The sequence below is a fragment of the Zonotrichia albicollis genome, chromosome 1, assembly GCF_047830755.1.
Source record: "Zonotrichia albicollis isolate bZonAlb1 chromosome 1, bZonAlb1.hap1, whole genome shotgun sequence".
Classification (NCBI taxonomy): Eukaryota; Metazoa; Chordata; class Aves; order Passeriformes; family Passerellidae; genus Zonotrichia; species Zonotrichia albicollis.
Genome location: NC_133819.1, coordinates 41,526,309 through 41,537,037, shown reverse-complemented (window position 1 = coordinate 41,537,037; position 10,729 = coordinate 41,526,309). Strand labels below are relative to the sequence as shown.

Genomic DNA, 10,729 nt, shown 5'->3' with positions numbered 1-10,729 from the left:
AGGGGAATGTTCTGTGGTCTTTCTTAGAACTAGCACAGCCACAGAGCATGGCAGTGTTTCTCTAATGTGTTTGGTTGTGATTTGAAAATGGCACTGTTGCAGGAGAGGCAGAGGAATCAGAAATTCTGCTGTTTTTCAGTGGATCACCTGCCCTGTTCATGACAACCACGGAGAAGTGATGGGTGAAAGCACAGAACAGATAACTGGAGAATAGAGCATTTCCGTAAAGGATGTGGTTTTTTTTCAAGTGCTGTATATGTTGAAGGCTTTGTCAACAGTCCCTGGGAAGGTGTAATAATGATGGCTGGCTCCAAAAGGCCAGCCCAGGCTGTTACATTTATGCAGACATTGCAGATTCAGCCTCTGGAAAAGTCTGTGGTCTTCTGAACACACAAAATTCCCAGAGCAGTCAATGATTTCAAAAGCAGCATTTGGCCTCATGCTGTCAGCTTCAGTAATTATGCAATTCAATTACATTCAAGTGGGAAAGTCACTCAGGCAATTTTGTAAAATCATACCTTTAATGAAGAAGAAGGAGGAAACAAACATATTTTTATCTATCTATAAATATATAATGTACATACAGACTGTAGTATGTGTTGAAAGTTTTGCTACTAAGGATGATTCCATTTTCCCAAGCTGTTAGGCTGTGCCCATCCCTGTGGCACATGACAGCCTTCTATTAGTGCATTAAGCCATATATCTTACTTGTCTCTCACATACTTATTGTCAGGTTCTTCTTCTAGGAGGCAAATCTTCTACAATTAAGTCTCTTATTTTGATGGACCTGAGGGATTTTATTTATTTGTTTTCTTTTTCAGTCTACATGCTGCTACGCAAATATGCAGATAAGGGAAGATCAAAAGATTTTGCCTCGTGCTTGAAACAGAAGGTACAAAGGTCTGCCAAAGGCTCATTAATCCATGACTGATCCTGGGCTTTCCAACTTATCCTCTCTTGCTTTGTCATAGGAAGCCTTACACGGGGCACTTGGAGTGCAGAAGGAGTGTGCCCTGGCTGCCAGCCAAGTGAAAGGAGACAGCTGAGAGGTAAGTGCTAATGCTGCCGAGGGCTGGAGGATCTGAAAACAGAAGGAAAATAATTGCTGCTGATGCGAATTTTCCAGCACACATGTGAGAATATGAGGATAGAGCCAAATAGGTTCAGAAAGGATTTTCACTAACACCTGCCTGAAACTCGGCCTCTCTCAGGCACAGAGGGTCTGTCTTTGTTTAGATCAACCTTTCAAGCACTTTAATGCAGCATCTACTGTCAGGTCCCCTCCACAATCCTGTTGAGTTTGGGACTCTCTCCCTCTCTCTGTGTTGTTTTGGCTCCTTCATAGCAAATTATTCTAGCTTTCATCTCTAACTCGTCAGAATTCCGATGCTGGTTTTCAGCGTTTTCCATAATGCCCAACCTGGGGTAAGATGAGGACCTGCACAATTATCAGAAGACCTCCTTCTCTCGTCTGCTGTTTTAAAAGTAGCACTTCTTGACATTACCTAAGATGTGTCCTAGGCAAATACCCTGTCCTACCTTTATTTACATGTATTTAACAGCATTTTGTGCTGCAGTGACAGCTTTTAAAGGCAATTTATTTATTCTCTCAGGAAAATAATGCTTGAGAAATTCTGCCTGAGAAGTCTGGGGTCCCTGTGTCATTCTAGACAGTTGCACAGTGCATGATTGCTGTGATGTTGAGTAGGATAATCAGCTTTTAGGAGTGTGTGAACACCAGTGGAGTGCATGGACTTGCATACCAGCTTTTAAAAAGAGTGAGTGAGCAGCTGGTCTGCTTGACTCTGGTGCTCTACAGGGCCAGTAGGTAATCTGACAAACTTGACATGGTGTGACACACCAAAGGTCAGCACAGCAGTGGGAAGACTGATGAAATCTAAAAAATGACATCTGATATATACAGATACAGCTATGTGAACTCTTCCTTCCCCTGCTTCAACTCATCATGATGCCCTTTTGGAAGGGTTTCTCCAGTTGGCAGAAACTTGCTAGTTCATTTGGGAGAACTCCATCATGAAGCTGCAGGGATTTAGAACTGTAAGCACTAGAACAACCCACATATTCACTCTTTCCCCTCCCAGCTGATGTAGACTAGCCCTTAGCCAGAATGACTGGATGGAGAACTGAGTTCTCCTGGTTTGATCTAATTCCCTGGTCTCAAAAGCCAACTATCTTGAATTTAAAGCCTTTGTCATGTATGTGATAAAAGAGAAATTCTGGTTATATACAGAAAATGGAGATTTTTGACCTGAAAATTAATTTAATTGTGGTATAAAGATTTAAAGACAAATTTAGACAAATTATCTCTTCCACTCTATACAGCCTGAAAGAGTCTTACACAGAAGAACATCTTTTACCTCTGTTGTGGTAGCTTTGGCTGGAAGCGAGTGAGAGCCCCTGGCCACTTTGATTATACAGGTTCTGGACCAGGCTTCTAAACAGAGGAAAAACGACAAGGTTTTGTCAGCAGCATTTTTCCTGGCATGTTTTTTCAGCTGTGACTTATTTCTTTTGCTGCTCTCAGCTGGTGAGAACTGATTTATGAAGGAAATATAGCTAGGCTTAGGTAGTACTAGACTCAAACAAGTCTACGCTGACTTTCATAAAGTTTATGGTATGAGCTTGGTGCTACACTAACTTGGTAAATGGAAATTTGGTTCACATCTAATTCACATTTTCCCACTTATTTTACTTTACTCAATCTTGCTTATCCTAGTAAGTCAATGTTATATGTACATATATAACAGGTAAATGCTGTCTGTCTGTGTCAGACATAAAACACTTGCCTTCCCCCAGAACTGTTATAATGAGATATATTTGCCCTCAATGTAACATCTGATGATCTTGAAATATCCTAACCATATAATTTCACGCAATTTAGTCAAGACGACATAGTTTATTTTTGAATATAATTTATTCTCAAGCAGTCAGTTATTAAAATCTACTAGAGAATGCATTTAGATCTGTTTTAGCAGTTATTTCTTTTCCACACTCCAGAAAAGATTTAAAATATTCAAGTATCTAATTTCAACTCCATTATGCTTGTGCTGCTTGCTTGACAAAAGATGCACTTTTCATAAACACGTTTCTCTTGTATCAATTCTTAGAACTGACTGGGAATCAACAGAACAGAACTGGCTGCCAAGGCCTCATGTGAGCCACAACTCCTGAGAGCTTGTGCTTTGAATGTGTATCAGCTCTCTTTCAGAATCAGCGGGGTCACTGCGGTCCCCAAAGCAGTAACACAGGGCCATATACTGCCTTTTACCTCTTCTGAGAGTGTAGGAATGCCAATCAAATGGCATCTCCTGAGGGATGGAGTGGTCAGAGGACACGTGTCCAATTAGGCTCCCCGGCACACACCAGCTGCAGCTGCTGCTGCAGCGTTTTCTGTGCTATGAGAGAGAAGAAACGTGGTCTGCTGGCAGCTGCAGCCTAAAGGATGTCCTTGGGACATGCCCCAAAATGTTTCTATTATTTTCAGCAGGTTGTTACCTGCCACAGAGTCTTTTTGGTATCTGGGATCAGGATCTCCCTTTCTCATGCTTGGATTAGATGATCTGAGATGGACTTTTCTGAGCTTGATAATTCAGTGATTCTAATTGATTGAAATGGGCTCTCTCTCTGTGCTCCTGGAAGTACAGGCAGCCTGTGTTCCTACAAAACTATAAGGTTTGAACAGCTAACAGGACAGCTCAAAAAAGATTCTTAGTTTTTTTAAATTTTTATTTTCTTGAACTCTGAATAGATAGGGAAAAAATGGAGAAGGAAAAAGGAATTATACTCTACAGACTTGAAACATATATGGGCATGATATTCATGAGCATCCTAATGTGATTGTCATGTCCTCTACACAAAAATCATCATTTGCATTTTCTATGTAAGAACTTTATAGTCTTTATAAACTTACTTGAATCCTGTAAAGAGAGCTGACAGTTCCTAAAGAGAAAAAGACCACATTATTATTATGTCACTTCTAGAAATGCTAATGGCAGGATGTGAAGGACAGCGTAATTACAGTGTTGCTCTAGTGATTCTTCAGTAAAGGCTTTCTCAGTACTTTAATTATAAACTACATATTTCAGCAGTTTAACTTTCTAAATTCTCAGTCAAACACCCTTTGGGTTTGATTCACACTTGGTGGTGTTTGTTGATGTAAAAAAGCCTCGTCTACTCAAAGGCGAATTCCAGTGTAATTGGGAGCAGCCACATCTATGGAGGACAGCTGGGCTGAAGAGGAGGGGCAAGGAAAGAGCTCTTTTTCTGTGTAAGAACAAAACTGTTATTGAGAAATAGTGCACTGAAGTAAACAGAGGTGATAAAACCCATGGAACAGAACCCAGGGAGAGTGTTAGGCATATATCAAGCAAATTTGACAGGCCAAGCTGAAAATCTGCAGAATATGTAAATGAAATCAGATGAGGTCAAAGCACAGCAAGAGTAAGAGATTTCTGCAACTCTCTAGACAGCATTATAGGGACCTGCTACCTCAGCATATCTAAACTTAGGAAAGGAAACTCAACACAGGGAAAGAACAAAACCATCAAAATAACACCTTCTTAGATGCTTGTCCAGCAGGCAGAATTCTCCACATTCTAGAAAATTATTTTTAGTTGCTGAATCCATTTTCAAAGCTTGGTTGAGGAAATTTACTTTTCAGGCAATGTATACTGAAATTCCATTGGGATTTGCATGCAATATTTTCAAACTCGTGCCTATGAATTTATGAATAAGAGCTGACTTACTATGTGACCAAACACTTTCCTGAAGCAGGGCCAAGAGAAAGGACAGATAGTTCTGTTCAGCTCTTTAAGAAAGAAACCTGAAAGCAGATAATATAATTTGAACAACACTCGTGAATTTCTGAAAATTGGAAAGCACAAATCCAATGATTAGCAAGATCCCTTTGTTCAGAGAACAGCAATTTGAGAAGTCTGGTCTGCAAAGCCTCAAAGACCTCATTAGGAGCTTGTAATCCTTAGTTTGTTTATAGACTCTTATAAGGGTACACTGACAGTTTTGCCTTGAGAGCTGCTTGTCCTTGGTGGGGGAGAGTATGAAGGTCAGAGTTTTAGCTTTTGTGATAAGAGTGTGTTGTGATTGATTTCAGTAATGATGGCATGGGAGCTGGGGAGGGGGCTTGAGGGAGGGAGCAAACACAGGCTGTTCTGGAATAACTTGCAACAGTTTTTAAATAAGAATGGGTAATGCCTTGATTTCCTCTTGTTGCTGTTACAAGCCCTCCCACGCTCACCTATCTTTCTACTTCAAGCAAAGGATTTTTGAAAGTGGGAGGTCTCAGAACAGTTCAAATATTTAATTTCCTGTAAAAATATTATTTTTGCTCCTTGACAAGGAAGGTAGAGCTGGCTTCATTCTGAGAAACCACAAAATTCATGGGAAAACTGAATATATATCAGCTTTAGTAACATTCATTTTCTGAGGAGTGTGCTACAGCTGGTTTTCTCCTCCTTCATTCTCCTGCTGTGAGATGCAGTGCTCTACTGTAGAAATAGGAGTGCATTTATGTGCCTGTGTGTGGGGATATAGCCAGCATTCAAAAAGTCTTAACAAAGATTTATGAAGCAAATTATGTTGTTTATTAAATTCCCAGATGGAAAATCAGAAACTGACATGGTGAGTAGAAAGGGTATCAGCAAAAGGCTGTGATTCAGGCAAATAGAAAGCCTCATTATTAATTCAAGATGAATTAGTATTCTATTCCACTAATAACAAAAATGGTGTTTTGCACTGCGTGTGTCCCACCTGCTGTCACCCTTCCTGGAGTCCTGCATTCTCCATTTTTGCTTGTTTGCTACTGGTGTAGGAAGTAGGTGGCTTAGGGAGGGGCAGCACCTACCTAGTGAATCTGTAATAATACTGGTAGTAGAAGGAATATGCTGCCACAAATTGTTGCAATGCAGTTGATTTCAGTCTAGGAATTAGTATGCCTGGGGGGAAAAACTGGTGAGATGGGACTTGTCATAAGAGAGATTCACAGGCTGCCAGAAGGCTGCAGGACAGGGTTCACAAGTGTTAGATCCCCCCCTCCTCTCCTCTTTCCTCTCTTCCCCAGACCTGTGGGTCCTCCCAGGCTCACAAGGGTGGCAGCACTGATGTTCATCCTGGGTGAGGAAAGGAGAGCATCCAGTTAACTGGGAGGCAGAGCCACCCCAGTTTCTCCAGCTGTTTGCTGATCTGCCACTACTACCCCAGGCTTACATGGGTAGAAAACAGGGGCAGAAACACAGTTAGCACTGAATAGAGACACCATGGCAGTACCAGCAGCTATTAATTTTCTAATTATGTGGTGCTGCACATTTTTGAATTGTGATACTGCTGTGTCAACAAGTGCTGCTTTGTCACTAAGGTCTTTGTGCTGTGACTCACTGCTGCCTCGTGAAACACAGGGGAGCCAAAAGGCAGTGTTAGCTCAAAATTTCTCATTTCCAACATTTTGTTTTCAGTAACATTTCAGTCAATGTTTCTGAAAATCAAATTATTCTTGAGTTCAAAGGTTTTCCTTTTAAGCGCTGCATATTGTGTTTCAAGTAAAAATGGTATTCACCAGCACGCAGGCTTTTAACTAACCAAGATGCTTCTGGAAATGCTGACCTTCCTCTTCTGTGTACTAAGAAATAATAATGTTTTCTTTGCAGGAATTCCAGCTGTTATGGGGAATGATGCTGCAGAAGGACTGCTTAGTTTGGAGCATTTCTATTCCAGTGGTGCAATGGCAAGTAAATCAACAGGTTTCAGCAATCTGTATTTGTTAGTCTAGCCCAGTAGTGACAGGTGGGTAAACTGCATTTCTCATTGACCTGTCTGTTCATGCTCTGCTCCCTCCTATAGACAATGGTTTTGCATCTCAGGTAAACAGAAAATTTTAAAATTGAAAAGCAAACAAGTCATTGCCATTGCAGGTGGGAGGCATTCCTGGTCCAGACAGTTAGAGACAGTGGCTTTTTTTGGCTCTGTTTCTCTGTGAATTGAATCTGGGGTGCTCAACACATATGGAGTTACCAACAAATTGGCAGTATGTGGGCAGCAAATGACAACCCACAGCTGTATTTTATTGCTACTAAATTTTATTGCTGCTGTGTGCTCTGTGTTTTCTCCATGGTATCTACTTTTACCTAATTGTAGCCATTAAATCATAATATCAGATTAGATATTATCTAGTAATTACCTATCAGATAACAAGACCTTTTTAGAAGGCTGAATGGAATGGCAATTTGGCATAATGCAGATGACTCTCCTAAAGTTGTTTCTTTTTCTCTTCTTCCTCCTCTGGGAAGTGTCCATCATGAGTAGAAAAGTTCCAAATACTTTTCATTTGATGAATCCAGAGTTATTGCCCACTGGTTTCACCCTGCTGTTCTTCAAAGTGAGAGTAACTGAAATTCTGTAGCAAAACAGTTTAATCAGAATTTTAAAGAAAAAAAAGTGGAATATTTTAAAGCTCATAAATTATACAGTATGAGGATATTCTCTAAACTACCTTTGTATACTCTGATAAAGCTTCTTACCATTCAGAGCTGAAGTGGTATGAGGCCACTAATGGAGCAGATTCTCTGCTATGACTAGGACGAAGAGAGGCTGAGAATTCTTCTCCTCCTGTGTGCAGGTGAAAGTGTGACAATACAAGCTGCAGTAAAGGACAAGACTAGAAATAAATGCATTATTTGAGAGAGAAGGCAAGGCATTAAAGACATAAAAAAAGCAAGGCATAAAAAAGTCCTGAAACACCTAGTGATGTATTTGCTCAGCAGAGCTTTTAAAAAGTGCACTAATTGCCCATTTTATCTATCATCCCAAGTCAATGAAAAACGCCCATTGACTTAAATAGGCATTTATTTAGGCAGGTTCGAATGCTGAGCTTTTACAAATAATTATACTCACTGTACTGAAGTTACCAGTATTTCTCTTCCGGCTGAATGCTGTGAGAATAATGTTGTGTGCCCTGACTTCAAAAAAAAAAAAAAAAAGCATCCCTTCTTCCTACCTACACGAACTGAAGCCCGGGTGCTCCCACCACTACTCTCAAGCCAGCTGGCAGATGTTGAAGTTTTTTAGATTGAAGCAGTAGTCTGGACCCAGAAAACATTGCTGGTGGGAAAACCATGTGTAAAGGATGTCTTTGTTGCAAATCATCTTACTGGATTACAGTTGGTGGCTTTGGAAACCATGGGACTTCTGAAGGTGTGTTTTCACTTCTTGCCCTCAGGCTGTTGTTATTTGTCCCCAAAACTGCCCTAATCCACACTTCCCAAGGAATCTCTTTTAATTACAGTGGCAAAAAGTGTGACCAGCATTCAGTGCAATGCCCCTAATCTGTCTTTTTTTTTTCTCAACTGTTTGAATCCTTACTTGATTTTTTTCCCTAGTGGTCGGGCCATTGTTAGTTTTCTTTGCTACTGTTGTCCATTTTGATATGTATTGAAACCCTCAGCAATACATTTTATCATCAGAAATCTGTTCAAAAATCTGTAATAATAGCTTATGAAGAATAAATAAGATGGTGGCTGGGAACATAACTGGATTCCCTCCAACCTGCTGTGCTACTTCTGCTACTAGCACTAGTGACAATATTAACAGCAATAGAAAAATCCTGCTTCCAATTCTTGGCATCCTCTTGTCTCAGATAAAGGCATGATGATATCAAAGAGCATAAGCTGGTTCTGGAGGGCAGGAATGAAGCCACTGCAATGTATCCTACAGCTAAGCATCCACTTTCTAAGTTAGTAGAGATGCCACCTTATCTCATGTAGACAATGAAAAACTCACCCTGAAGACTCAGTAAGACAGGAGTAGCTTACTGAGGTGAAAAAGGATCTGTCCAGGCTTTCAGTGTTGGGAGATTTGTGTGCTATCTGTGATGATCTCCTGGCAAAATATTAGTACCTGCACAGTACTGCCTTTTGGGAACCTGAGTATTTTACAAGTTGGTATGTTTATATCAGCTCAGGACTGATAAGAACAGCAATTGAACTACTTATCCACCTGTTCGGTTTTGAATTTACTCTTTCTTAGGAATATAATCCTTCTCTCATAAATAATCCAGAGGTGTAAACTAATAAATGAATGAATTACAGAGTCATAGATTTGGAGAATAACTTAGATTCTAAGGGATGTCTGAAGCTTTTCTAATCCAATACAAAAGATATCTGGTTTATCTGCTTTTTTTATCTCTTGGTAAGAAGTAGAGCCTCATGGGTCACTAGGAATGTCTTTTTGGATTCTCTGTATACCTATATTTCAAACTCAGAAGGGAAAGTTTTATAATTTAGAAAAACTGGTTTAGAGCCTCCATACAAAAATCAAAATATTATTAACTGGGCAAAATATTGGGAAAGTTACACTGTGCTTGCAAGGAGGAAAATGATATGTGAATATCTTTTTTGCTGTTATTTTCAAGATGGAAAACTTGATGCACAAGGGGTTATTTATACTTACAGACTGGTATTTAAACAAATAAGCTGATCAGAGATCTCCAGCTTGGAGATGAGTTACTGCAAATAAGCAAAAAACTAAAAAGAATCTGTGTGAATTATATAAATACAGAAAAATCTTTGTGAAGTGCTCTACAAAGGTATGTGATAAAAGAAACTAGCACAGGGTGTTCAGAGGTGAACCTGACAGCAAATAGACTAAAATCACTTTTTTTAAATTTTTAAACTCATTTGAACCCAAGGAACTCAAAGGTCTTTGTTCTCACATTAAAGATTAAAAAACCTTGGCCATCTCTCAAGAGCTGATGTGGAATGTGACAGTCATTTGCTGGCAAGCTCACACAGGATCATGAGATGAGGTGGTGAATATCATCATGAAGTGCAAACAGTGTCATGCTGGGATAGGCAGGATATTATTGTGTGATACATAACTGGGCCAGCACACCTGGTTTACTTCAGGTTGTATCATGACAGGTGCTTTACAGGCATCAAGAGCTCCTGCTCTCTGTAACATGTGTGCTCTGCAGCCACCCTTAGTGCTCTGCCTGTCCTGCTCTCTTCCTGGGTCAGGTGGAGAAAGGTTTCTTGCACAAATGCCTGAAGCATAAGCATGGTAATTAAAAAGCCTTGCAATCAAAATAAAATAGTGTTTGCTACTTTTACCACCAAGTACTGCTTTGCAAGGCTCTGATACTTGGCTCCCCTGAGCCATCAGAGCTCTGTGGAGCCTGACACGGGTGGCCAAAAGTGTCAGGCAGCTCTGTGGAGTCTCTTGAAGTGATGTGAAGTTGCCTTGACTGTTGGCAGTTTAGAAAAGAGCACCCTGCTCTTCAAAATGCTGCATTCTGCAACAAGAGTTTGAAATAATTTTCTTTCTTCTCTAGTCCCTCCTCCCTTTCAGGCAGATATGTGCTGAGTTCCTAGGAGCAAGCACCATTTCTTAACCTGTTTTAGAAGAGCTTGTTTTGATGGTCCTCTCAATGCTCTGTTGCATGAAATTAAAGTGAAACCCTGCTGTTACTTTACAAAAGAAGAAACAAATATGTTCCTATCTGAAGATAAAGAAAGCTGGCATTAACAGAGTAATTATTACAGGTATGTTAGGCAGAATTGTTAACTTCTTTATAGGTGATTGTTGCAAAGGAGTTGTCTGCCTTCCCCATTTTCTATGTTATGAGAAGAACTGAAAAAGCAACTGTGCAAGTCCAGTGGCAGCTTCGGAGGGGGCCTTTGCCACCATCTATTGGTGAATGAGG

General features: G+C 40.2%; 1 long non-coding RNA gene across 2 annotated transcripts in view; it reads left to right on the top strand.

Annotated features, from left to right (window-relative positions):
- The first annotated feature begins 921 nt into the window (after positions 1-921).
- Positions 922-10,729, top strand: part of LOC113460407 (uncharacterized) — a 70,128-nt gene continuing 60,320 nt past the window's right edge. For both annotated transcript variants that reach the window (XR_012579930.1, XR_012579929.1), the window contains exons 1-2: positions 922-1,049; positions 6,681-10,568. This is a non-coding gene — a long non-coding RNA (uncharacterized LOC113460407). The remainder of the gene's footprint in view (positions 1,050-6,680; positions 10,569-10,729) is intronic.